Source organism: Myotis daubentonii, chromosome 8 (genome assembly GCF_963259705.1).
Source record: "Myotis daubentonii chromosome 8, mMyoDau2.1, whole genome shotgun sequence".
NCBI lineage: Eukaryota > Metazoa > Chordata > Mammalia > Chiroptera > Vespertilionidae > Myotis > Myotis daubentonii.
The window spans coordinates 38,940,468-38,966,586 of record NC_081847.1 but is presented as its reverse complement, the minus strand read 5'-3'; the positions used below and the strand labels follow the sequence as shown (position 1 = coordinate 38,966,586).

General features: G+C 54.5%; 1 protein-coding gene across 6 annotated transcripts in view; it reads right to left on the bottom strand.

Moving 5' to 3' along the window:
- SRC (SRC proto-oncogene, non-receptor tyrosine kinase) overlaps positions 1–20,419 on the bottom strand; it is a 52,725-nt gene extending 32,306 nt beyond the window's left edge. The window contains exons 1-2 of one of the 6 annotated variants that reach the window (XM_059706096.1): positions 20,400–20,419; positions 715–782 (exon numbers count right to left, since the gene is read on the bottom strand). The gene's annotated coding sequence lies outside the window, so the exon portion shown is untranslated. Of the gene's footprint in view, positions 1–714; positions 783–1,296; positions 1,316–19,252; positions 19,469–20,399 lie in introns of those variants that run through there. The other 5 variants (XM_059706101.1, XM_059706095.1, XM_059706102.1 and 2 more) reach the window with 5 other exon arrangements.
- Positions 20,420–26,119: the final 5,700 nt, after the last annotated feature.

Sequence of the window (26,119 nt, the reverse complement as noted above, 5' to 3'; positions counted from 1 at the left end):
ATATTAGGGTTTTATTACATAGGATGTCATCCAAATAAATTCAATTAAAACTTTTTTGAAATAAAAATTAAAAACTAAAGTTCATGGGGGAAAAACTAAAGCAACCTGTGTTGGTGAGAGTGAGGCGAACCAGATGGCATGGTGTGAGGGTACCAGCGCAGCCTCCCTGAAGGGTCATCTGGTAATATACATCAAAATTACAACTGCACACACCCTATGACCTTGCAAGTTGGGATTCTCCGAAAGGCATTCTCACACATGAACGCTAAGCGTGTGACTGGGGATATTCAACGCAGAATTGTCTATAATTAAGCAAAGTCTGGAAACAACCAAAATATTCCTTGCTGATTAAATAAAGCGTGGTCTTCATCCACACCATGAGTTCTATGCAACCATGAGAAAGAAAGAAGCATGTGTAAAACTTTCAACAATAAAGGTTTAAATTTTTTAAAAAAAGAAAGCAGCACAGAATTATCTCCAAGGTACCCTGTTGAGAGAACACAGGTACAGAACAGGGTATACCAGGTGCTACCTTTTTCAAAATAATTTTTCTGACATTTACGCTTATATATGCCTGGATCTCCCTAGAAGAACACACCAGAAACACTGCAAAGAGATTTCTTTTTCCTGTTTCGTTTGTTCTGTTTGAATTATTTTTTACTGTGTGTGTATTAATGCTTTTTCTTTCCCTTTTAAGAAAAAATGTAGGCTTACCTGGTTTCAAATCCTGGCTCGCTCTCTCATAGCTGAGCAATTGCTTCACTTCTCTGAGCCTCTGAAGTCTGCAAAGGGAAGGATAATAATCATAGCTACCTTGCAAGGTTGTTGTGGAGGATTAAATAAGACCTCGAAGGCACAGGGCTCCCAACCACGTGTGGCTCCTAGTAAGTGCGTGGGTCTAGTTGATTATTCACATGGTACTACGTATACCAAGGTGGACTGTAGCGGGGGCCACCAGAGATCCTCAGACCACGTGTTCCGAGCACCAGCAATCCCCTCCAACTGGGAGAAACCAGGGAAGGCTTCCTGGCAGAGGCAGCATTTGAGAAGAGCTTTGAGGACAAGGAGTTCCACAAGTAGAGATTACTGGGGATGATGCTCCTGGCAAAGGGCCTGGAACTAGGAAAGCCCTGGGTATTCACTCAGTCATTGTGCATCGATTGGCTCCTTCAACAAAGCTTAGCTGAGCATCTACTATGCGCCAGGCACCATCGAGGAAGAGACACACAAAAGACCAGCCAAGGAAGGAATTATAGACAGTGCAGTGATGGGGACAATGAGGGCCTAAGGCCTTACCCAGGTCCAAGTGCTCACAGAGCAGACCCAAAATAGGAGGCTCAGAGCGGAAGAGGTGCGTGCAGCCTAAGGTCATACAGCAGGTTCTCGACTTCCGAAAATAGCTCTCAGCTCTGCCCTCTCCTAGTCCCACAGGCCTGGAGAAGAGAAAGCCCACAGGGACCCTCTTGATGTGCACTCAGCAGATGGGGGCCACCAGAGATCCTCAGACCATGTGTTCCGAGCACCAGCAATGGGTACACATGCAGTCTAAACTGGGGGCCCACAAGGAGGAGGGACAATTGGTTCTCAGATGATAACAGCTAGTTGATGGGTAGAGAGACTCCTGCGTACCAAACACCATGCTAAGAAGTGCACAACACACATGAGCCCGGGAGACCCAATGCAGCCCTATGTGGACAGCCCCACTTTGCAGATGAGAAAACTGAGCACAGAGGGGTCAAGTTGCTTGCCTAAGGTCACACAGTTCATAAGAGACAGCATCAGCAGGCAGGATCAGACTGTTTGGGCTTCACAGCCTCGTGCCCCAGGGCCCATCCCCCAAGGGAGCCACTGCCAGGGCCTGTATCAGTGATCCCACCCCCTCTCAGAACGGCCCCAGGTGGAAGCTGTTCTCAGGCAGTCCAGGAATGTCTCCTGATAACAATGGCCCAGCAGGGGGGGAAGAGTGGGTGGTGGAGGTTGTGGCAGGAATGTGTGGGGACAGAGGAGGGAGGAGGCGGTGGGGATGGACACGGCCCATTGGCAGCCATCATCCTGCCTGTGGAGAGGCCACTCTCAGCCTCTTACCACTGGCTCTCGCTGGGTGTCCTTATACCAGGGACGGTCCGTTTCCCATTCGGGGAAATGGAGGCTGGAGCAGGGAGAGTGGCTGGCCCAAGGCCACAAGCCCAAGAAGGACCACTTACGGAGTGGATATGCGACCCCTCTGAACGCCCAAGGCTGGGCCCCCACTGGCTCCATCCTTCTCACCACAGCCCTGTGGGGCAGGAACCGCCAGCACCGGCCCTGTCCACAGAGGACGAAGCTGGGCCCGGAGCAGCATGGGAGACGGCGCCACCCACCGTGCCCATTTCACAGATGGGGGCTGCGTCCCGTTCTTGCCTCCCCTGTGGCCTCCCACACTAGAAGGGACGCTCCCCACAGGCAGGGACCTTTACCTGATTCCATTTTTTTCCTTCAGACTCTCAGAAAAATTTCCTACTCAACTGGGGCATTTTTTCTACAGGTGGCTTTTCAATATAGACAGGACTCCTGCCTCCGTGTGGGGGTACATGAATAATGACAGTAGTAATGGTTAATATTTATTTAGCACCTACTATGTGCCATTCCTATGATCCCTTTTCACAGGTGGGGAAACTAAAGCACAGATAGGCCAATGATGTGATTAAAATCCCACCTTCTAGCAGCTGAGTTAGACGTCCCTCCCACTCTGAGCTTCTCCCTAAGGAGGGGTGCTACCCAGAACCCCTGGGAAGGGCCCAAGAAGGAAGCCTGCAGCTGGGCTCTTCTTGGTAGGGTCCAGGGCCAACTCGGCCCCCTGCCCAGCCCCGCTCCCAGTGCAGGCTGGGGAGGTGAAGCGGGGCATGCTGATGAGGGTGTTGAGACCCACGCTTTTCCCCCTCACATCCTCCCACCTGGGGTTCATGCCACCCCTTCAGTGCTCCCAACAGCCCTGGAACAAGCTGTGGCCACGCTCGTTTTAGTCCTGAGGACGTGGGGGCGCCAGGAAGCTGCCCCAGTCAGGAAGTAGAGAGAGAGGATGCCAACCCAGATCACAGTGATGCCAAAGCCATCCTCTCTCCACGGCATCTGTAAGGAGGCACGGGAAGGGCAGCTCGGGAGGTGGGCACCGCACGTGCAAAGGCCCTAAGGTGGGAAAGTCAGGGGTGCAGGGAGTTATCGATTGAGAGATCTGGCTGAGTGCGTCCCGGCCTAACTGGGTCATGGCCGGCCTTGGACAGGCGTGAAGAGAACTCAGAGGGGCGTGCCCAGGCCCAGGCCACACAGCAAGGCGGAGGCCGGCGCTCGAATGAGGGTGTGGGCCCTGGGACTAAAGATAAGATTCTTGGAGCTCCCGACCCAAGAGTGCTGGGCTGAGGTGAAGCTGGAAAAGGAGATGCTGGCTCCAAACCCACAGACCAGGCAGGTACCAGGGACCAGCCAGGTACCAACTGGCCTGACTAATGAGGGCTGCCCATCACAGGGCTGAGGGGAAGGCCTCCCTCAGAATCCCTGTGTGACCCTGGGCAAGTCATGCCGCCGCTGGGGCCTCAGCACCTGCACCCGGACAGAGGCCCTGGCATGCCCAGAGCTCTTCAGCAGACGCCCCAGTATCAGGGGGTGATCACAGGGAACGCTGAGGTCACGTTCTGTTCTCTCCCAACCTCGCCAAGGTCATCTCTCCTGGGGCCTCCCAGCTGCCGCACCCCCGCTAGCTGTTGGCTGATGGGCCTTGGGGGGACAGTCACCAGCTGGCCCTGCCCACGGTGCCCACTGCTTCCTGCCAGCGGCTCTGACTGCTTCTCTGCTCTGAGAACACACAGTGCCCCCCCCCCTCACACACACACACACACACGCCTACAGTAACTCCCTCAGAGAGACTGGTGGGCAGGAGCACCTGGTGGCCAGGCCCCTGCACACAGTCAGCCTGAGCTCAACCCCTCTCCCCCCAACCCCCCACTCACAGCCCATAGGTGGCCTACCCTGGATGTGTGCCCTTGGGAAGTTCCAACCCTCCTCATCTTGTGGTCAGCAAGATGGCCCAAACCCTTAAAGCTCACAAGGTTAAGGCTAAGGATGGAGGAGGGTCTGCTGCATGCTCTCTCCTCCTTACCCCTTGACCTTCCCTTCAACTCATCATTACCCTCTAGCTTCCAGATCTTTGCACAGGCTCATCCCTCCCTGAAGCTTCACCATCCACCTCCTCTGCCCCTGTGCTCCCCCATGAACTCCAGTGTACCTATTCTCTGACCACAGGCAACACCCGACCTTACCTGCCCCCAACTGAGAAAGGCACCCCTCTGTTTCTGGGCTCCCATAGCGCCCATAACATGGGGATTAAGAGCCAGACAGTCTCGGTTCAAAACCCAGCTCTGGCCCTTTCTAGCTGTGTGACCTTGGGAAAGTTACTCCACCTCTCTGTGCCTCCGTTTCCTCACCCATAAAATAGGGACAGAAATAATAACCTACCTCCAAGGATTGTTGTGAGAATTAAGTGAATTCATCTTCGTGAAGTACTTAGAGCCCAAACCTAAGCAAATGTTCCATAAGTGTTTGTCATCAATCCCTACCAGTAGCAGCCGTCACGTGTTGAACACCTACTATACGCGAGGCCTGTGCTCAGCATCTTACCTGGGTTCCCTCACAATAGCCTGGGAGGAGGGGCCACTGTGAAGCTCACTTTATGGTAAAGAGAGGGAGGCCCAGACGCATCAAAAAATACGTGGGAGAAGGGGATTTTTGGTGACGTTAAGGAATTTCTGCTCATTTCTTTTAGAGGGATTATGGTTTTGTGGCTACTTCTTAACATGAGTCCTTCTCTCTTAGACATACATATTGAAAGATTTACACATGAACCATGACATGTGGGATTTGCTTTCAAAGGCACAGGATGGGGATGCGACAGATGGGTGTGGAGGGGGCAGGACAGGCCGTGGGTTGATGGTGTTTGGGGCTCAGTGATGGGCTTATGGGGGTTCATTATACTAATATGCCTACATAATAAAGAGTTTTAAAAAGAAGATTAAATGAAATAACACAAAAACAATGTTTAGGCCCTGTCCCCCTTCCACCAACTGCCCCCAGCCTGGGCAAACCATTATCGCGCCCTCCCCCCGCTGGACTAACGCAGCAATCCACCTGCCTCCGCCCTCACCCCACAGTCTGTTCTCCACACAGCAGCCAGATGCACTCGGAACCGTCCCATGGCTCTCATTTCACTCGGTTAAAAGCCAGCAGTATGGTTAAAAGCCAACATTAGAATGGTCCAGGGACCCTCCTTAATTGGTCCCTCCATCAGTTTGCCTTTTCTCCTTCCATTCTCCGCCTCACTCATTCTGTTCCCCTGCCCTCCTTGCTGTTCCTCCTACCCTCCTGCGGTCCAGCACCCCCTACCTTAGGGTCTCGGCACTGGCTGCTCCCTCCACCTGCATTCGCTACCCCCAGGGAGCAGCAAGACTCCGCCACCCATCCTTGGGTGTGAGAGTCTGGGAGGTCTTTCTTCCCAGGGTCCCCATTAACCACCATGCATTCTTCAGCCCCAGCCAGCATCCCAACCCCTTCGCAGTTTACACCTGATCCACAGCGCTTGTCACTCTTACAAACTGTGTGCATGTTTTCCTCCTTTGTTGAGTTTTTGTCTCCTCACCTAGAATGTCAGCTCTGCGAGAGCAGGGGTTTTGTCTGGTTGGTTCTGTGCCTCTAGAACACTGTCTGGCACATGGCAGTGCTCAGTAAATATTTATGGAAGGGGGGTGGGGTGAAAATGGAGTGACGGAGGGAAGGATGGAGGGATGGATGAATGGATCCTACCCAGGACCCCACAAGATGAACAGGTACAGGCCTCTGCCCTGGGTCTGTCCAGCCCCACCACAGCCTATGCCCCGACCACTGCACTCTCCTGCCACTGCCTGGCACGTCCAGGTGGCAGGCCCTCTGAACACCCTGACATACGCAGAGCAATGTGCAAGTCTGAGACAACTCCCGCCCAGAGCCCCGCCTGGCAGGAGCTTGGACGTGGACCAGGTACCAGGGGATGTTTGCTGAATGAGCAAGGAGTGAATGACAAGTGAGCCGGGGGCTGTCTGTGGGCCAGGGCAGCCAGAACGTGTCTGGTCCCATGTTCATGCTGCAAACACGCTAGGGGCTGACAGGCCTCAAACCGGCTCTGCCAGTGTGGCTGGGGCGGGGCGGGACGCTGCAGGCTCAAGCTGGCCCTGGCAGAGAGAGGGAGGGGGGCTGCCAGAGAAGAGACCCGCAGCCTGGGGAGAGCAAAGGCTAAGCAAGTGGACCGTGGAGCTCCCACCAATCTCAGTCCTGCGGAGACGGGACTGGTCCGGGCTCTGAAAGCTCTTAGGTTTCTTTCTGGGCAGGAAGGGGACCCCTTTCCAGACCCCGGGCCCTGCCTGACTTGCGCTGTAGAGGGCACAATCCCTTCCCGCCAGGACCCAGCCACAGCCTGGAAACCTTAGAGAGAAGGCCCGGAGTGGCGGCACTGGCACCAGACAAAGCAGCAGGAGACGGTGTGAAACCCTGCTCTGTCCCAAGTTACTGCATAGCCTTGAGCCAATCCTGTGACCTTTTGCACTCAGCGGAAGGTGGTGCTGGGCTTGGGTTCCAGGTACCTTCAATCCCAAGGTGCTGAGTTACCGAGAAGAGGCCCCTCAGTAACTCCAGCCTTACCCCAAAGCCCAGCTCTGGGGGTGGACATGGCCAGAGGCCAGACTCGCACACATGTCCTTACTCCCCACAGAAACAATACTACCTGCTGATTGCTAAATAAAAACACCTGCTGATTACTGAACGCTTACCGTATGCCTGGCATCAGGCTCAGCGCTTTACATGCACTGTTTCATCTGTGAGGTAGGGACCTCAGTTTTCTCATCTGTGAAATGGGTGGGATCCTGCCAGTTTAGGCTAAGGTATAGCAGCAGGAGGACTCAGTCCAGCCCTCAGGACAAAGTGAGGGCCTATGTGCCTCCAGATATATTAGGAAGAAGGGGAGCGAACACGAACCTGAACCCCACAGAGGTCTGTGGCAGGGCGTCAGCCCCTCATTATCCGCAGCCCCAGAGAGGAAGAATGATTCCTCCTGTCCCCCATGTAGCCCGGTCCCAAGCCCTGTCAGTCCCACCTCCAAACACATCCTGAATCCACTTCCTTCCCTCCACCCAGCCTCTTCCGACAGGTTGGCCAACTCGGGGCAGAAAACCTTTCTCAAATGTCAATCCGAACCAGTAACTCTTGCTTATTAGGCTCACAGCCCCTGAACCCCAAGACTGAGAACAAAGTCCTCTCAGGGGCCTCCGACGCCTTACAGGGGACTCAGCCAGCCCACGCCCTTCAGTCATGTCTCTTCCACACTGGCCGCTTCCCCTTTCCCTAAGAATTCAGTTCAAACCTGCCTCGGGCCCTCGGTCCTTCCTCCACGCAGAGCTGCAGAGCGCACTTCCCCGAGATATTCACGCCTAATCCCTCACTTCCTTCAGGAGCTTTACACCTACTCAGGGGCCTTTCCTGACCACCTGTCCAAACGGCAACACACCCAGACAACGCTGCTCTCTGAGTCTCATTTTAAAAACTACCTCTTCACAGAAGTCCTTTCTGACCTCCCCCAGCCCAAGTGAGAACCTTCAACTTCTCCTTCCCGGCCCAGCCCACAGTTCTGATACATAACTCACTGTGCGAGCACATGTCTGATGAGGACAGGAGACACTCTGTCACACTCACAGCTGAACACTTTGTAGTGGGTGTAATATTCAGAACAGTTAACAGCTGGGATGATTGGGCACCATCTGGTCAGAGCAGACACTGGCCCAAAGCACAGCGCCTAGCATGGAGTGGGTACTTGGTAATGAATGAATGAATGAACGGATGGATGGATGGATGGATGGATAAATGAACAGGGCACACCCAGTAGGCCTGAGATTTGCCAGAGATGCCTGTGGCCCTGAGAAGGTGGCCCACAGAGGGGAATGGCTTTCACAAGTTCACCAGCCAGGCTCTGGCCTCAGCAGCTACAGCCAGCCTGGCCACTCCTCCTGCACAAGCCAACTTTCATTTCCCATCTTCTCAGTCTGAGGAAACTCCTTCCCCCTAGGGAACTGAGTGAGGAGGAGGGGCAAGTGGCCCGTTAGTCCCCAAAGCAGGCGTGGGGGGGGGGGGGGGCACCCAGGCTCCATCTGTCCCACCACAAAGGGGCTTTGTCCTCAGTGCTGAGAGCCTGGGGCAGACCGGAAGTCGCCCTCAGCTGCCCGGCAAGTCCCAGAACTCCCAGTAAACTTGGACCGACCGCTCCAAAGCCCAATCGCAGGAGCTGGCATGGTGCTGGGCTCAGCCCTCTAAGATCTCGTTTATGCTCTCTAGGAGGGAGGCTCTGGGATGACCCCCTTTCTGGAGATGGGGGAACCAAGGCCCAGAAAGGCAAAAGTCACTTGGTCAAGATCTCCCAGCCAGCAAAGACCAACTCTGGGATTCAAATTCAGGCCCATCTGGCACCAGAGTCGTCAGCTAACAGCTCTCAACACACCCTGTCTGGAGTAGGGACCCTCTGGGCTCAAGAGGGTGGAGGGGTCTTTCTGGAGGCACACGTGGGCAACCATCCCTGGCCCTTCACCCGAGCAGGGAGACCTCTGCCCTGCGGTCCCTGACCCCAGAGCTCTTGCCACACACCCAGCCCATATCCCAGGCACTTTTGGAATCTGCCGGCCAGGCCCCAACAAGTCCCTGCCACTTCCTGCCAGTCAGGGCACCTGCAGGGAAAGGATGTAAGGGCAGGCAGGCCAGAGAGTAGAGGCCCCCGACCCCTTACTCCGCTGTTCCCCTTTCAACCCAGACCTACCATTTGCCTGGCCAGCCAGCACCCCCCTTCTTTCCAGGCTCATCTGCTCTCGGTGCAGCCACCAGGGCCACCTCACCAAAGCCACACTACCCTGAGCCAGGCACTACCCACAGTGCTGGGTAAGTCAGTCCTACGGCAGCCTCTCCTCACTGCCCCAGGACGGCATGTAGACGTCCCGAGCAGGTACTAGAGGCCCTCCACTGATTGGCACAAGCCAACTCTCAGGTTTAATCTCCTCCGCTCCTCCGAGCTCCAACAAGAGGAACTGCTCCTGCAGTGCCTTCAGGCCCTTGCTCAAGCCCCACCTCCCCGCTGAGAATCACCCCAACCTTCCAGGTATGTCACATGTACCACTTCTTCCAGGAAGTCTTCCCTGACTCACTCCCTCCAAAGCCCCAGACCAGCCTCAACCTTCTGCCCCAAGTGGGGGTTCTTGATCCACATCTGGAACCCCAGCCTCTGGTGGGCTGCCTTCACTTGACAACAGTAATTGAGCACCTGAGCCCAATCTTACCCTTCTCTGTCCTCTCTTCACACCCTCAGCAGGAGGCCTGCCTTGCTCAGAGCAGCCCTAGGCATGATCAAGGTACTCATCTTCTAATGACCTTGTACATTAGAAGGTACAGCTCCCCACCTCCTCAGGCTATGCCTGCACACACCAGACTATTTCCCACCTCCAGATCTTTGCCCCTGCTGCCCGTTCTCCCCAGCAAGCCCTCAGCCTTCCTCCTGAGTTCCTGCTTACCATTTAGCCTCAGGCCAGGTATCTCCTCCTCTGGGAAGCCCTTCTGGCCTTTGTAACGGACTGCCACAGTTCATATGGCACCTCCCCCACGGCAGGGCAACGAGCAGGGTCTGTGCCTGGCTCCCCCACTGTGCAAGCTGCTCCCAAAGTGTACATTTGGGGTCCCCAGCATCCAGCACAAGGACCAGACATCACCAGCACGTCATCAAGGATCCAACTGCCAACTCCCTGCCCAGAAAACCCAGGGGCAGAGGGCAGGAGCAACTGCCCATAGCAGTACTGAGTCCCATTTTGCCCCCACAGTCCACACACCTAAGGGATAGGCGGAGGGGGGGGGGCCTCTCTGCAAATGGCCAACTGGTAACCAAGCCCACGTCGTTTCTAAAACTAGGGCACAGGAGAGAAACGGGAACAGCAGAATTGTCCCCAAATAGAACTGTGGCTCATCTGGTTCCAGGGCCTTCGGGAACACCTGGCGGGGGGAGGGGGGAGTGGCGGGGGGGGGGGGAAGGGCAGGTGGCCGCTCCCAAGGATCCAAAGGAAATCTAAAGATTGAAAAGCAGAGAAATCAACCTCATCACCATCGGCACTGATACCCCAACCACTTCCCACAGGGCCAATCCAAATCCTGGAAGGGAGGGTCCTCTCCCACTTCCCCCACCTAGCTACAGGGTGCTCCCTAAACTGTCCCCCTCAGCCTTCGCCTGCATGGATCCTTTGCCTGGAATGCTGTTCCCCTCCTGCCAGTCAGAATCCTGCCATCTCTATGCCCCCAACCACTGACTGGGCTTTCTGTAAGCCTGGCATGGGCAGGCATGTGAGCAGAATGAGATTATCAAGTCTTCTCAACATCCCTATGAGGAAAAGACTCCTGCACCCATCTCATAGATGAGTAAACTGAGGCTCAAAACGAGAAGCCATTTGCCCAAAGCACACAGCCGAGGAGGCAGGTGGGCCAGGTGATATGGTGGGTCCTAAGTGCCAGCAGTCACAGGGCACCCAGAAGGCCTGGTGGGGCCTGGATCAGCCTCCTACCCAGGCCCAGTCTTGGAGACTTGGCATAATTCAGGGGCAAAGTACACAGGGCACAATCCCACCTACCTGCCTAGGCAGAATTAACTCCCCCCTAGTTGGCTGGCTGCTGAGTGAGGAGCCACATTGGTACAATGTGATGAGACTGTCTCCTTCACAATATGCACAGACCCACTGCACAGATAAGAAAACTGAGTCCTGGAAGGGGACAGTTTCCCCATCTGGAAAGCGGGATGTGCCCCAGGAACCTCTGGCTGAGACACCCTACTGTGGCCTGGTGGACCCTATTTCCTTTCTCTGAGTTTCAGTTTTCCTACCTAGAGAATAGGGCTGTCATTCCATCCCTCTTCAGGTTGATACAAATTAAAATAAAATAACAACTATCACTTATTGAGAGCTTACTATGTGCTGGTATGGCTGAGCGGGTCTTGCACAATAACTCACTTGATTCTTAGAACAAGCCCAGGATGTGGAGACTGCCATTTGACCCGTTTTTCAGATGGGAAAACTGAGGCCCAGAAAGGTGAACTGATTCACTGAGCCACACAGCTAGTGGGTGACAGCAGTTAGAAGTAAAGGAGAAGACCTGGGCTAGGAGCTGGAGTGCTTACAGAAGAGGCTCCTGGCCTTCGCCCTGCCCTGAGAGGAACACGGGAGGGGCTGGGGAAGTGCCAGGAGTCAGGCAGGGGGTACAGAAGGACTCCGCCTGGAGGATGGGGCAGGCCTGCGGTGCTCAGAGGCCCTGGGTCCAAATCCAGGCACTGGATGACCTTGGGCAAGTCCCTTCGCTTCTCTGAGCTGTTCCCTCTTTGGTGAAATGGAGCCAGAAGTTCTGCCTCTCAGGGATGCTGTGAGGATCAGACCCAAGCGTTCACGGGACCCTGAGCCAGAGTTCAACCAGTGCTGAAGGAATGAATGACTATTAAAGCAATCCAGGGCTGGTCCATGCGCTCACTGTTCCTGCAGGATCCTGATTGTAACTGATTCTGCACTCGGAAGCGGTGGGAATGTGGACACGGCCGGCCTCTTTAATTCCTAAGAGGAACCCTCCCAGCTCTGCCAGCCTCCCAGGCTGTGTGACTTCAGGCAAGTCAGTTCACCTCTCTGAACCTCCAGATGCTTCTTTTGACAATAAGTTGAGGCTTTAAGGGCCTATGAGAGAGGGGACTCAGGGGGATGGAGGCGGGGGGAGGTTCCGTTCCATCTGTCCAAGCACAGAGAACACCTGGCGTGACCCAGAATTGGGGCCTCAGTTTCCCCATCTGCCAAATGAAGGTTATTATGACAGTCTGCTTCCCTCCCAGCCCCGCTTGGGGATACTCAGAGGTGACTGTGGAAAGTGCTTTGTAAACTATAAAGTGCAGCACCCTTCAAGATGATGATTATCGCCACTCTCATAGCAGCAGAAAGAATTCTATGGCTGCCCAGCTGGCGTGGTTCAGTGGTCGAGCGAAGATCTATGAACCAGACGGTCACGGTTCGATTCTGGGTCAGGGCACATGCCCTGGTTGCAGGCTCGATCCCAAGTGTGGAGAGGCAGCTGATCAATGATTCTCTCTTATCATTGATGTTTCTCTCTCTCTCCCTTCCTCTCTGAAATCAATAAAAATATATATTAAAATAAAAGAAGAAGAAGAATCCTATGGCTTGCCCAGCCAGAGTGGCTCAGTTGGTCAGGCATTGTCCTGTGCAGTGAAAGGTTGCAGGTTCGATTCCCTGTCAGGGCACATATGGAAGGCAACCAATTGACGTTTTTCACATTATTGCTTCTCTCTCTCTTTCTCTCCCCGCCCCCTTTCTCTCTCTAAGCTTGCCCTCGGGTGAGGATTAAACAATAAAAAAAAATCCCATGGCTTGCCATCTAAGGCAGAACATGTCAGAGCCATGAGGGAGGGCAGAGGAGGGAAGTATGGGCTCCGGTTGGGGCAGAGAGGATAGTCAGTAAAAGCTTTTGGGAGACAGAGGCCGCTTAGCCACTAGAAGGGTATTGAGAGGAAGGGCACAGAAGCTGTGGGACCCCCAGAGGCAAAGGCGTGGGAGCTAGACATCCCAGGGCAAGCAGGAAGACAGCCAGTGGGTCAGAAAGGCTAAAGGGTCACCTGAGTGAAAGGGAAATGCGGGAGATGATGGGGGGATAAGGCAGAGGGCAGAGCTCTGGCCCAGACCAACAGCACCTACAGGAGCCCTTGCTATGGAGCCTGGGCCCATCCTGGCCTCTCTCTGAGCCTCAGCTGCTTCCCAGGCCAAGTGGGCAAAGACACAAAGACTCAATGCTTAGTCAGCGGCCACCTTTGGAGAGATGGACGCATTGGGGGGAGGGGGAGAGTACTGAATGCCAGGGATGAGGGCACGGGAGGCCTTGACAAGTTACAGGTGGGCAAGGGTTGAGGCGGGAGCTGGGCTCAGATAGGCTGGTTAGAGCGGGTGACTTCCAATCTATCCAGCCACCAAACTTGTCTGTCTCTAGTTAACCTTTCCCCAGCCCCACCCCACAGGTCAAGGCCACCATGGACAGAGGTGTGTCCAGGCTAACTCCTTGGAATCAATTGGCCTGCAGAGGCCCAGCAATCCCACCTTGCCAGGGAACTACCTTCCTAATCACAGGCACTCAGAAATATGAAACATGTACTGTGTACAGGCCCCGCACCAGGGCAGGCACACATTAGCTCACCTGATCCTCTCATCACCTTGTCAAAGCTGGTACTGGTACTGTCATCCCCACTTCACAGACGGGGAAACTAAGGTTCAGAGCAATCATGTTCCCACAATCATACACAGTGAACAAGAGGCAGGGCCAGGATTCGAACCTAGATCCAACCAGCTCCACAGGCCTTGCTAACATCCACTGAGTACCCTGATATGCCAATCCTGAGATCTGAGGGTTCCTTGCAAGATCAGAGTCCTCCAGACCCAAGTGGAGATCCATCCGTCAAAGCTGGAAGCCCAGAGAGTCGCGATACCTGCTCCCAGCAACACACGCACCCTGAACCCTTGCCTAGGGAAAGATTTCAGCCAAGCTGGTGCACACTCAGTGGGACTCAGGTGCCAAAAACCACCCAGAAGCCAGAAGTCGGGGCTCACACTTCACTGTGCTGGGGGACCATGGCCCCAGCCCTTGCCTTTCTGAGCCTCAGTCTCCTCTTCGACGTAGTAGGAACAAAAGTTCTACCCACCCCATGATGGGGCAAGGGATGGAATGGGTCACCTGCTATGACCTGGGTGGGAAGAGCACAATGCAAAGACATTGACATCGAACAGAGTAAAAGTCAAGGCCACAAACCTGGACAAAGCAGCCCAGGAGAAGATAATCCACCCTTAACGGGGAAGCTGAACTTCCCAACACCACCCAACCCCAACATCATCCCCCAGCACTGGAAGCTTGAGGGTTCAAAGGGCCCATTCCCAGAGTGTCTTAACAGCCCCGCAGTGGGCATCAAAGAAGAGGACTCTGCCTGGCCCACCCCGTGGGGGGCTAGGATCCCCATCAGTGAGGGAAGAGCCCTCATCGCACAGATGAGGAAACTGAGGACCAGAACAGGGAGAGAGTTGGCCAAGATCATCCAGTTCTCCTTCCCTCTGGCTTCTCATTTCATTCTAGAATTCCTCTGGGTAGTTCCAGGGGGAGGGGTTGGGGCCCAGGTTGGAGGGAAGTCCCTCACTCCCCACAGCAAGGAGGAGGGAAATGGCGGTGTTGGCTTCCAGCTCTAAGATCCTCTCCAATCACTGACCCCTTGACTCAGCCCCACCCAGGCTGTCCTGTGGGAAGGGGCAGGCTGGCTGGGTAGGGACAGCCCTGGATCAAAAGACAAAAGATGTGCATTTTCCTCCCAGCTTGGATAATATGTCCTGGGTCTTTCTGGCCTCATTTCCCCCATCTGTGAAGAGAAGGTCAGAATAAATCAGGAATAACAAACTCATGGCACACATAGGATGTTCTTTAATCCTCTGCCCATGGCAGACATTACAAGTCTATCACAGTATTCTTTCCCATGAAGCCAAGACTGAGCCTCAACATCCTTCTCCACATAGCAGTCCAGGTCTGGAGAATTTGAGCCCCAGGCCATCACAAGACTGGATAATATCTGAGCCCCCCCTGAGGGGAGAGAAGGGAGACTTAGCATTTCCTGAGTATCCAACAGAGTCGAGCCACGGGAGACAGGAGCTGATTTAATCTTCACAAGAGAGAGGTGCCGAGGCTGAGGCTCAGCAAGGCTGCATGACTTGCCTTTGGACACAGGGGAGGTATCTCCTGGACCACCCTTCCCCAGAACGGTGATGCAGAGCCAGGCGTCAGCCATCAAGTAAGCCCCTAAGGTACAGCCTCACTCCATTCTCTCCTGGGCCCTACTAAGTGCAAGCCTCATGCCCATTCTACAGGTTCAGAAACTGAGTCACAGGAAGGGGTGTCAGCTGCCAGAGGAAGAAGGACTGGAGCGTGTCTGGTTCCTCCCCACCCCTATTTATCAAGTTAATGCATTAAGTGCATTGTGTCAGTCCTCTCAGGACATCGTGGGAGCCATGACTCATATTATCCCACTTCAGAGATGAGGAAACTGAGGTGCCCCAAAGGAAGTGCCTCCCCCAGGGGTTCAAATGGAAACCAGACAGTTTACCAGGGAGATAAGGGGGTGGGGACCGTGGAAGGGAAGTAAAGGGCTATGGGAACCCAAAGGGAGATAGAGGTGTGGGGGATCACATGACAGAGGCAGGAAATGAGGCTCTAGTCGAAAGGCCCAAAGCAGGGGGCAGAGGTCCTTTGAAGTGGCTCTAAGGCCTACAATGACATGGGAGGCTCCCGCAGCGCCCAGCACTGGACTAGGAGCCCAGAGCCCTACAGCCTTGGCTCAGCCCTGTCACTTGTCAACTGGGAGACCCTAGTCACGCTCTAGTCAAGAGGCTTCTCCTCTCTGGCTCTTAGAATGTTCATCTGGGAAATGAACCAGCCTCGCCTAAGGCAGGCTTTCAAGAAGCTGGGGTGAGCTGGACCCTCCTCCCCAGGTCAGCCTCCTCACACAGAGAAGGCAGGGCAGAACTAGAGTCACCCAGAACTTGGTGGCCCTGGCTGCCAACATCCCTTCCTGGGACAGTCCTGCCCAGACCAGCACCTTTAGACTCAGTGAGATCATCCACTGAAAGCCTTCACCACACAGCTGGCGAGGCGAGACCCACTGGGCCAACCGACCTGCCCATGTAATGCCAAACAAGTGCCTACCGGTGCCAGGCACTGGGCATACAGCCCTCCTTTAACCCTTGCCTGATGGGGAGATAGTTATTGTCCTCATTTTCAAGACAAGGAAACTAAGTCTCAGATACAATGAATGACCCAAAGACACACAACAAGTGAAGACGGTCAGATCTGTCTGACTCCTGAGCCCTTCCCATACCTTCGGTCTCCAGCTGACCCTCACTCCCAGCCTCCAGCTACCCTGCACTGCACTTCCCCAGCCCATCGCTCTCACTCTCTCCTGCCTTCCTGCTAGTGAACTCCTACTCGACTTCCAAAGCCCAGCCTCAAATGCCTCCTCCTCCTGACCTGATCTAGGCCTCCACAGAATACTCCATCCCACAGATCTAGTTCTACCAGAGGCCTTGGCCAGCTCTGTACCCCTGGCCTTCAGCACAGAGCTGTTCACACAGGGGACACCAATCAGCTCTCTGTGTGAAATGAAGGCCAAACTCCTCCTCAAGGCCCAATGGTCCAGCCCTGCTGTAACACCCCTCGTTTCACCTCTCACCCAATCCTCTTAGTTCTCTGTGCTCCAGACTCACGGGCTTTCCCACTGTTTCTCCACAACAGCACATACTCCTCCACCACAGGGCCTTTGCACATGTCGTTTCCTCCGACAAGCCCTTCCCCTAGCTCAGCCGTGGGCAAACTACGGCCCGCGGGCCAGATCCGGCCCGTTTGAAATGAATAAAACTAAAAAAAAAAAAGACCGTACCCTTTTATGTAATGATGTTTACTTTGAATTTATATTAGTTCACACAAACACTCCATCCATGCTTTTGTTCCGGCCCTCCGGTCCAGTTTAAGAACCCATTGTGGCCCTCGAGTCAAAAGCTAGCCCACCCCTGCCCTAGCTCCATGCCTGACCAACTCCTCCGCGCTTCCTTCAAGATTCCTCTGTATCCCACACCTCTTTCTCTGAGCCCTTATCACATCTGTGATTATATAGTAATTCATTTGGCAACTTGTTTGCTATTTGGCTCACCCTCCAGACCCAAATTTCTGGGAGGCCAGGGATCTCTTCACAATTCCCCAGCAAGAACCCACCCAGGCCAACTCCTCCCCACAACCCCAGGGGCCCTGGGAAGTATCAGAAGCAAAGAAAGAAAACCCTGTCCCCTTGTTAAGTGAACTGCTGCTCCTCTCAGCACCACCTCCTGGAAGCCTCCCAATCAATGCCTCCCTACAGCTCCCTCTGCTAACCCCCTCACCACACTGCTCAGCCTGAGTTCAAAGCTCCTAGTACACAGTCGGTGCTCATGGTCATGGGTGCTTGTATCAAGGTGGGTTTGGGAAAAACGGGGTCCACTGAGGGCCAGGGCGGTGAGAGGGTGTCTGTCAACAGATCACTGAGCCATCTCCTGCCTAGTTCCCAGGGCACAATCAGGGAAGAAGCAAAAGCAAGAACTGGCTGTGAGCTAGGGATAATTCAAGCTCCAGGAAGAGGCTAAGGGAGAGGAGGAGAAAGCTGGGGGGAGAGGTGGCAGAGGAGGGCCTTCCTGGGAGAGGTGGGCCTTAAGCTAAGCCTCAAAGGGCAAGAGCAGATAAGCAGCTCGGAGGAGAGGGCAGCCCTGGCAGGGACAACTTCAGGAGCAAAGGCCCAGGGGCCACACAGGAGGACCTGGCCAGGCAGTCAGCTGACAGAGGTGACACACCATAAATCATTTCCCTGGGTGGAAAGGCCACATCACCAAGACACACCACATCACCTAACGGCTCGTGTCTTCCATGCAATCACCCAACGGTATAGTCTTTTCCGACAATGCCATGTGCCTGGTCACACACCGGGCAACTCCTGCTCCCCCAACACTGGACAGGTGTGAGGGCAGCCGGACTGGGGTCCCTGAGGTCTAGGTTCTAATTCCGTGTCAAACTGTGTGGCCCTGGTCAAGTCACTTCCCCTCTCTACACCTCAGTTTCTCCATCAGCAAAACGAGGATAAACAAGAGTCCCTACCTCGCAGGAGGTGCTCAGTAGATGTTAGCAGCTATCATTCTCATTGGCCCATTTCAAAACGGAGGCCAGAGGGAGCAGTGCGTTGCCTACGGTCACACAGCAGCTGGGTGGCAGGGCTGAGCTGGGGCTGTTTCTTTCTCAGGGGGTTATGGGGTGGCTTTTCCTCTCTGGAGACGAGTCCCACCAGGGCCTATGACCTCACCTCCCACCCAGTTTAGGAAATTCATCCAGTGAAGTGCTCATTTATTAAGCACCTACTACACGTCAAGCCCCTACATGCAGAAACACATAGGTTCCTGCCCTAAGGATTCCCATTCCACATATGGGAATTCAGAGGGCAGTCCCTTGGCCCAGATCACCCAGTGAGATGAGAGCCTAGGTGTCTGGTCTCCCCAGCCAGGAGGCTGGGAAGAGGGTTGGCAGTAGGACCAGCCCAGCCCATTCTTGGAAACAGTCTGACCTCCACTCACTGTAGCTGGGCCTGGACTCACCCCAGTTCACCCAGGGACCACTGCTCCAATTGTACAGAATCCCTGAAGTTCAGAAAGCCTCACCCAGGGCCCCACATGCTCTGTCCACGCTCAAGCTGGCCTGAGAGCCCCCGAGACTGAACTGAGAGCCCACAGGTGAGGTACTATGTTCACCCCCGTCCTTCCACCAGCCCAGTAATCCCAGCCAGGCCCACTGGCCACTGATGAAGACCCTCCAGCTCAGAGAGGGAAGGCAGTTAGTTGTCTGAGGATACCCAGCAGGGACACCCAGGCCCAACCCCAGGCCAGGCAGGCAGGTGGACCCAGCCTGGTGGTGAAAATCCAAAACTTTTGTCAACTTCTGGGCAGGTAGGCCTCTGGGCCCCATCAGGGTGAGTCTGGGGGCTGGGCACAGGAGGGCCCAAGCACAGTCTGGCCCAGTCCCTTCCAAGCCAGTGGCACCAGACCCTACCCACAGCCCCAGGAGGACAGAGATTCTGGTGCCCGGCTGGGCGCCCCCAGGCCTGGGTGCTGCGGGACCCCTCTCCACCTCCCATCCTGGGCCGGGGGGCACCAGGCCCGGCTGGCTGCCGTGGCCAGAGGTGGCGCCGACTGGCTCAGATTTCAGATTTGGCCTAGACCCGGCCTGAGGGCTTGGGCCGGGCTGGCTATTCTCAGGGGGCTCTGAGGGGCAGGGTGAGGCGGAGCAGGACTCTGCAGGGACAGGACTCCGGAGCCCCCCGCCCAGCCCCCTCCCTCCGCCGCATCACAACAAAAGGCCGACCTGGGCAAAAGCCGGTGCGCCGGCCCAGCGCTCCGAGACCGCGGCTCCGCCGGGGTGGGGGGTGGAGGGGTGGACAGGAGCCCCCGCGGCCCGGAGATCCGACGCCAGGGTGGTCCCCGGACGGGGGCTCCCCAACACCGGCTGAGACAGGGCGCCCACGGAGGGGCGGGGGTGTGCTCACCTGGGCCGCGGACAGGCGGGCGCACCAGCAGGCAGACGCACGGGAGGGCGGACCGCCAGACGGCCAGGGGGTCGGGCAGACAGACGGCGGCCAGGCCGCTCCGGCTCCCAGGCCGGAATGGATTCCGGGCCGGGAGAGACAGAGCGGGAGAGAAAGGGAGGAGGAGAAGGAGGAGGAGGCGGCCCAGGGAGGGAGGGAAGAAGAGGGAGGGAGCGCACGAGCAGGGAGGAGGGGCCCGGCAGGCCTCCGGGAGGAGGAGGAAGGAGGAAGCGCGGAGGGAGGATTCCCCGCCGGTGACTCGAGAGAGAACCGTGCGCGGCCCCCAAGTACCGGAGCCACCGGGGGGCGGGGGGGGGGCGGCAGGGGGGGTGGGGGTGGGGGTGGGAGGGACGGAGGCACGCGGAGCAGGAGACCCGCCCCCCACCCCGCCCGGTAAGAACGCCCCACCCTGGAGGACTCCCATGGGTCCTTGTGCCAAAATGCCCCTCTTTAATTCCCCCCAATCCACCCACCCTATTTACTCCAAATCTACTTCTGTTGCAATATTAGTAATAGTAATTAATAATAATAATAATAATATCAGCACTAATGAAGCCCTCGTTTCTTTCTAGGTGCCATGCTAAATGGCTCTGGTAGGCTTTAGGATCTATTCCTAACAACCAGCTGGACTGGGGGGGTGATTATCTCCATTTTACAGATTAGGAAACTGAGGCAGGGAGAAGGGGGTTACCTACAAGAACCTTGACCTTGGACTCTGATCTTAGTTTCCCAAAGTGGAGACTGGGGCCTGAGACAGTGTGGAGAAGAGACACATTTATTTTTAATAGATTCGTGTTCATTTTAATGTGCTCTTTTTAAAAAAGCAACTAAGGCAGCCCATTAAAGTCACCAAGTTCTGGATATTATTGCTGAGAAAGGGGCTGAAGCAGGTCTTTAGTGATAATTATTATCCTTTCAAGCAGATAAAAAGGCAACGTGCACCTTGATGCAGGGGGCAGGGAGTAAAGCAGAGAAAGTGGACACTGAGGAAATGCCGCTTTAGCCACAAAGCCACCCACCACCACTATCTGACCCCACCTTACTCCCACCCCTCCTGGCCCAGGCTGCCCTACTGGGGGTCAGCACCACACCCACCCTGGTTCTTCACCTGTCCTCCTGGAATCATTGCCGGAATCAGCTTTAAATGCTGCTGTTTCCTTCTCTGAAAGTTCTCCCATTTCACTGATGAGAAACTAAGGCCCTGCCAGGTCAACTGGCACCAGGCCTGGAAACCTCCTGAGAGGAGCTGGGAGGAGACCCCTAGCATATGGGAGGCAAAGGCCTCAGGACATAAAAATAGCACCCAGGAGACCAGAAATGAGCAAGGCCCTGAGCCAGACTGACCTGGGTTCAAGTGTAAGCTATTTGCCTACCTGCTGCACCTTGTACAAGTCATAGGAGTGAACGTGGTCACAGATGACTCCTGGGAAGGTTAAAACTGACAAGTATGAGGGTGTTTGAGGTTATGCTCCACAAATGGTAACTCTTATGCTTAGTAAACTGAGGCTGGAAGGGGGAGGGGCTGCTGGAAGTCACATAGCAAGTCAACGGAAGAGCCAGCACCAGAGGCCATCCTCTGCTGGTGACTGGTGAGATGGCTTCACTTGTTTACAAGGCTGGCTTACAGATTAACCTCAGCTTCCCAGGATTCTGGGCGGGCCCCTGGCTGGAGAAGCAGGTTTCTCAACCCTCATTCACGCTGCAGACATAGCTGAAGGTCTTTATTGGCCACATGGAGCGAGGGATGAGATATTCATCCAGTGATGTTGCTGGGGCTGGATCTTACCACTTGCAAGAGCAAATTTTCTTCATCTTTTCCCAACTTCAACCTCAATGATTGGTAGCTTGATATCAGTCACTGTGGGATTATTTACACCTTGGAAACTGGCAAACACTGCAAATTAAGGCTTTTTCCCCCCCTTCCAGAAAGCTGGTTGTTAAATACTCACCAGCACATCACAGATTTATGCCCAAGAGTTCAAGTGAAAGTCCTGGGCTCCTAGAGCAGGGATGGCAAAGGGCTTAAAAGTAGAGACTTTGGACCCACAGACCTGAGTTCAAGTCTCAACTTCTTGGATGTGACCTTGAGCCTGCCATTTCTCTGAGCCTGAAAAATAGGCTACATATTGTGCGTCCCTCAGAAGACTCATGTGAGGATGAAATGAGGTGCTGTAAGCTCAGTATGTGTGGCCCCTGGTCATTCATACCGCTACACATTCTCTTGGAGCAGCGGGGATCATCTGTACAAGTCTTGGCTTTGCAAGCACAGATGTAGCCTTCTATCTGGAACCACTGGCTCTGAGGGCTTGTCTCAGCTGCTGAGGCTCTCAGGAGGCACTTCAAGAGGATGTGGCCAGCACAATGGTTTTATTATTGAGCCTTGGAAATATTCATTATTTTCAGCCATCCCTCCGGGCCTTTGCCCTGCCAGGAATGCTCACCCCATATCTCTAGCTTCCCAACCCTCCCTATCCATCAAGGTCCCAAGTAAATGCCATATCCTCCAGGACATGCTTCCTGAAATGCCTCTGATGGAGGCATACCCCATCCATTCGAGGTGTCCCCATCCATTCGGGGGGTGTCTGTCCTCACTCTGAAGGCAGGCACGATGGCCTGGTCCTTGCCCAGCACAGAGCAGATGCTGCCCAGTTGGCTGGAGAGAACCCACTGACTAGGGATCCACACACAAGAGCTCATTCACGTTCCAACTCTTTCAGCCCTTGACTGTGTGACCCCGCCCTCTCTGAGTCTCAGTTTACTCATCAATAAAATGGGGCAACAACCCCACCATCTCCCAGGATTATGCAGATGCAAGAGTTGGTGGTCTGGCCTGATGGATAAGTGACTCTTTCTGCATTATTTTGTTTAAAATTGTTAGTAAAATAGCAACTCATTGCTTAGTACCCCCAAATCATTCATCATCATTAATGGACAGCAAACATTTATTGACCACCAATGATATACACAGCCCTGGGCCAGGCCTGGAACACCAAGGACAGTTTCCCAACCCAAAGCACCCAGCAGATGACAGATGTTAATGTCAACATTGTTGAGATGGTGAACACCTGTTGTACACACTCATCTATCTCTAGATACCGCTTCCCCTCCTTCCCCCTACCTGGATCAAAGCCATACCTGAGGGCAGGATGGAGACAGTGGCGTGAGGCCTGGCGCCACACAACTGGCAACAGACTTTGGCAAGAGCTTTCCCATGACACAGGATCAGGGGCACTGCCCACACCTCACCCAGGGCCCTGGTGGCTCTGGCTTGATGGTGGTCTATTTGCTGTGCTCACTCCAAGCTCTTGGAGCAGTGACCAGGAGGCTGGACCCATCACAGGCACTCAGCGGCAAATTCCAGACCAGCCTTGTCATTCCCCAGATAATTTGCTGTGAGTTGTCTGTTCAAAGCCACCTGGCTCAGGGCATAGGTCAGAGTGGAAATATGTGCAGGCTCTAGCTTGAGGTTATGGAATGGGCTTGCCACCTCCATGGCACTGCAATTTACCCAGAGATATCTGGTTCCTCGGTACATCAGCTGATCAGGCCCTTACCAGCCACTCAGGCCTCCCTTGCAGGCTCTCTTCCCAACTCTGTCCAAACTCCGTCACAGCAGCTCCTTTCATCCTGAGTCCTCTACCCTTGCTGGTCCCTCTGTCTGAAACTCTCTCCACCCCCTAGCCTCTGACTAAGCCTTACTCTTTCTTCTGGTCTGTCAATATCTCCTGAGCATCTACCATGTGATAGGTTCTGTACTAGGTGCTAGGGATACAGAGGTAAACAAACTAGATCTGGTCTCTGCCTGGAGTTGCTCATAGCCCGGAGGAGCAGGGAAGCGTGACCAGAGTTCCAGGTGGTGATGGGGCAAGCGCAGGAGGCTGGAGGGGCGCAGAGGAGCGGCCCTAACCCAGCACGCGTGTTGGAATAGCAGGGCCGGTGAAGAAAGGAAGCTGTCTATGAAGAGTACAGAAGCCTGAAGACATGGTTTCAGGTGACAATGGACAGAGAAGGTGTCCAGGCAGAGGGAACAGCATGAGCAAAGGCACAGAGGCCAAAAATACTGCTATGTTTGGAACTCCAACCAGAGCGGTGCTAATGGAACACAACCTGATGGGTGGCTGGAGTGGGGCAATTGGGGTGGGACTTGGGGCTGGGATTAGCCCTAAAGATCCTTAAATGCCAGGCTTGGCCTCTATCCTGGAGGCAGTGGGGAGCCATGCAGGGTTGTGAGCAGAGCAGGGTCACTGAGTGGGAAGCAGAAGCAGGGACAGGGAGAAGCAGTCTGGAGGCCTCTTCGCTGATGGCAGCCACAGCTGCGGACCCGCTGAGGCAGAGCCCCCGGCTTACATCGGTGTGTGAGTGCCAGTATGTGGGCACATACCTAGGTTCCAGGAATGAGGACAGACTTACTCAAAGGCCTAAAACACAGGACACGAGAGAAGCGTCCCTCCCTAGCCTCACGAGAGTCAGAAGGAGCCAAGAGCAGGTAAGCATGTTCTCCCTCAGAGGCTGGCCACCAAAAGGGGTAGCCAGCTGCCAGCAGTTGCTCCAGCGTCTGCCTACCCTCCAGGAAAGGGATGGAGACAGTAGAAGCCCAAGTGATAACATACAAATGACAGCATTAACCACTGATCACAGCCATACATAATCTAAATCCTCACAGCCTCACCTGGGGCTGTATGGCCAATGCACAGATGGGAAGCTTGAGGCCCAGACTTCTCTACTCACCCCAGATTCTGGAGACGAAACAGGGGATGTCAGAGGAAACAGGGGATTCCTCTGTGAAAATAGGTAACACGTCTGGCCTCACCAATATTGTGTGAAGGTCAAGTGCAGGGAAAGTCAACCGTCCATCACGTCGTTACTCCCCTCAGGCCACAGTGGAGACCCAGAGAGGGGCAGGCACTCTCCCAAGGTCACAGGAGAGTCACTGGCAGGCAGAGCCAGGCCCCCTCCAGCCCCAGCCTCCTTCCACCATATCTCAGAATGTGTGCGAGAAAAGATAGCAGGAGCCAGGGCCCTTGATCTTCCTGGCCTGGCAGGAGGGCAGAGGGCAGGGCGGAAATCTGCAGCGAGGGCTGTGACTCAACAGGGATAAAAACCTGCTGAGCAGAGAGGAGGCCGCCTGCAACAGGAGAGCTTCAAAGAACAATTGTAAAAATAATCATCATAGCGACGGCTCACGGCCACTCTGTGCAGTTTCCTGGGCAGTGCCCTGGTCTGGGGCTGTGTGTAGCATCACATTTGTTCTTCACAGCACTGCATGTCAGAGCTATTATTATCCCCATTGTACAGATGAGGAAACTGAGGTGAGACAAGGAGATATGTCACAGGGAGGGAGGGAGGGAGGAACCTCAGATTCAAACCCAGGCCCATTTCAAGCCTTCCTGAGTCTGAAACTCGGGCTTTATGGTTCTGTCCTGTCCAAACCTTCTATGAGTCTCGCTTCTCACATATTTTACATCCAAGAGGGAGAAGCAGGACCCACAGCGCCCCACCCAATCACTGATCCCAGACCCTGAGCCTTGACTTCCACCTCACGGAATGTCTCCGTCCCCCATATTTCCCAGGTCTGTTGGGAAGATGGAATGTAGCCATGTTTTGTAGGATACTTCAAAAAGTAGATATTAAAGAAGAAGAAAAATGCTAATCCTATACTCTGCCCTCAAGAAGGGAGCTTAACTCCCTACTAGTTAGGCCTGGACTGCTCATCGTGACTTCCTTCCTTCCAAAGAGGACGACATGGGAAAGGGGGGGAATAGCTTTACAAAGCGGAGAGACCTGGCCGAACACTGCCTCAGCCAGGTGACCCAGGTCAGCAATGACGGGGGTGAGACACAGTGACAAAATGTCCCCTTGATATGATGTGATGAGAATAGCACACCACCTCTGTGACCTTCCTCCCCAGAACTCATTATCCCAGAGAAACACCAACAAATTCCAATAGAGAGACATTGTACACAATAGCTGACAGTTCTCAAAATGGTCAAGGTCATCAAAAACAAGGCAAGACCGAGAAATTGCCACAGCCAAGAGAAGCCTGAGGAGTCGTGATGATTACATGTGACCTGGCGCCCTGGATGGGACCCTGGGGCAGAAAAAGGACATTATGGGGAAATTAAGGAGCTCTTAATAAAGTATGGGCTTTCGTTCATAATAATGTATCAATATTGGTTCTTTAGTTGTCATATAAGATGCTTATAAAAGGGGAAACTGGTTGTGGGGCACATGCCATGCTGTGTTCTAGAGCAAAAGACAGAATTTTAGGATAGGCGGGAGCCGAGAGAGCCGTCTCTAAACATTTCCTTCGAAAATTGGGGGAACTGAGGACCAGAGAGTGAAAGTGACTTGCCCAATGTCACCCTGCACGTTTATGGCAGCCTGGACTAGGGTCAAGGTTCCTCCATGTCACAAGAATGTATTAAATGCCTACTGCATATACACGGCGCCAGCCTGAGTCATCGTCACGGCGAAGACAGATGGAAAGGTTCAAAGATTTGTCCACGGGTCAGCACTGCCTCTGGGCCAGTTGTCCAGGGACACAGACCCTGCCCTTTGGAGCTTTCGAGCCAGAAGGGGAGACAGATGCTGAAACACCCTGAGCAGGGGGGGTAGATAGAGAGCCATGAGCTTCCGTGTCCAGAAGACACAGCCCCACCATCTGCCACGCATGAGAACCTGCTCAGCTCACTGTGCTGCTCGGTAACATGCAGCTGGTGACCAAACTGACTGCAGGTGACACAGAGGATCCCGTGCGGTGTGGAGGCTGTGAGGCGCCCAGCACAGCCTGGTTCGCGGCAAGCACTCAATGAACAGTATGCTCTTCCT